The sequence below is a fragment of the Nilaparvata lugens genome, chromosome 2 (genome assembly GCF_014356525.2).
Source record: "Nilaparvata lugens isolate BPH chromosome 2, ASM1435652v1, whole genome shotgun sequence".
Lineage (NCBI taxonomy): Eukaryota > Metazoa > Arthropoda > Insecta > Hemiptera > Delphacidae > Nilaparvata > Nilaparvata lugens.
In genome coordinates, this window is record NC_052505.1 from 87002247 (window position 1) to 87004759 (window position 2513).

The following is a 2513-nucleotide window of genomic DNA, read 5'->3' on the forward strand; positions in this document are numbered from 1 at the left end:
ACGCAATAACAGGCGAACAAATTCTGTATCAGCACCTAGAAGTTGAGAGTGGTGCCAAAAGTTCAAGTGTACAACTTTCCGCCGAACTTTCCACTCTGAACAAGTTGTGGCGGCAGTCGTTGATTGCCGACAACGAAATTAATTAGAGTTTTGTGCTTGAAGAGCATGAATGCTGGTGGGTGGAGGGGGTAGAGTGAGACAGGGGGTTGAAAAGGTTGGACGGGGAGGTGTTAGTAGCGAAGTGTAGTTGAGTGGTGGAGTTTCGGTCGAATTAGAGTGAGATGGTGGTTTGATTAGACTGAGATGGGGTCGAATTAGACGGAGATTATCGTAGAGCGCTTTCGGCGTTGCTGTGGTCATTGGATGGGTGATGAAAGAGGAATCAGGGAGGATGAAAGAGGAGAGGAGAGGTCAGCAGACGAAGATGTGGAAGGAGAAAAAGCAGTATGAGGGAGGAGGATGATACGAGAGCAATACGTAGGAAATCAATGTGTGAGAGGGATGGGGGAAAGAAAAATATTCTATGTCGAAGTGAAAGATTATCGCCGAACTCTTTCAGTATTGCTACGGTTTTCGTATGGGTAAATGGAAGAGGAAGTGGAGACGTATGAGATGAAGAGAGAGAAAGTAGATAAAGAATGATGATGAGGATGTGAGAGCAATTACTAATAAATCACTGTAGGAGGAGAATGAAAGAGCAAAAATACGTAGGAGTAGCGTTGAAAGAATGATGAAAAATTGAGAAGGGAAATAAAAGTGAAGTAATAGAAGAGAAGTGAAGAAATGAGAATAAGGAAGAGTAAATTGAAAGACGTGAGATCCGACTAGATGGTCCAATAATAATAATTATAATTAATAGATGATTAATTATTATTAATTTATAGATGGTACAATTCGTCCGACTAGACATCTTAGATCAAACATCCGACCAGACTTCTAAGAAACCATTTACAGTCCGATGTCGGATCCAACATCGGATAACGGACCACAAACTGGACAACATATCGGGTAGTGAATGGCCTGCAATATAGGAAGATAGCAAGGAAAAGTAGTCAACTAGAATAACGATAAAAGGGAAAACAAAAACGAAGTGAAACTGAAAAATATATTTATTTGCAAAGCGATGATTATTTCTTATTAAGGAATTGAGAAAGGTGCAGAGAATTGAGAGAGGAAAAGAAAACAAGAAAGCGTAGAGTCTGAGGAGGAAATTTGATTGAACAATGAATAATAAAATGGAAAGAAACAGAAGAGAACGAAAATCTTGCGATGTAAGGAGAGAAATCTTTAGACTTCAGACAAAATACATAATATGTGAGTTTTTAATCACTCGTATTGAATTGTATTAGCAACTCTCACCTACGCACAGGATTTTCCTTTCAGGTGATTGGTTTCTTATATTTTTGCTGAACGTTTTGTTTTTTGTATATTTTTGTTTTGAAGAACCAATAAAGAATTTTTGAATTTGAATCGAATATAATTCATTGAAAGAACGAGAGGTAAGGAGATAAGGTTGAGAGTATAAGAAGGGAGTTCAAGTAGTATGAGTTTTGAATGAAGAAAGGTAAGTAAGAGAGGAGTCCTGTAATCTGTGAAGGTAAGTAAAGGTAATGTTAGATGAAGTGAGAGGGAGGAAGAGGGTAAGAATGAGAAAATAGGAATAAAAAGTTGAGGTTGAGGGGGTATAAGGTAAAAAGTTTTGGTTGTGGTAAGATGGAGAGGAAGGGTACGTCATTACCGGGCAGGAAGCCGCTAATTGGGCCGAGACGCCTCAACAGCTCAGCTCTTATCTCTCGTCTGCACTGCAACCCCCCCGCCTTGTCGCATTAGTATCATATCCTATCAGAGCACCGAGCACAGGTGTTTGTTTAGTGCCAGCGTGTCTCTCTCTATAATTAAAAATCCGGCTTCAGCACACTGCTATCGATCGCTGCCAAAGTGAACACTCAATTTGGAGCGACGATGTCACCGTAATCCCACTCTAATCACAGATCCGTCCGATTTCAAGTCGCACTCCAATCAATTTTTAATCGGTGCCGTTTTTATCAATTTCCAATGGCAAATCTTTTTCCAATGTGTACACATTCACTCTATGGCTTCACTTGTCATGCACACTCTTTAATTGACACGCTGTTGAAATAAACGAGTCGATTGCTTCCTAACCATGGAAAAAGTTTGAAAAAATCTGTTTTTAATCTACTTCGAATTTCACATCGGATTAGTTTGGAAAACTGGAACTGTTTAGTCGGAAATCTGGAACTCTGATATCAGTTCCGACAATAAAATCAATCAATCTGACCTTTTTCATTGTATTGCAATTGTGTATTAATGTCACAGATTTCAAATGGCTTTCAATTTACTATTAATAGTGCACGCACAGTACTGTTCTATGTTGATTCATACACAATACTGTACATCATTCTTCACGTTCATTATATGCCTGTTTTCCTCTTGCAATATCATTCTAATATGTGATTTTGAACGAATAGATGGATAAATAAATAATTATCTTT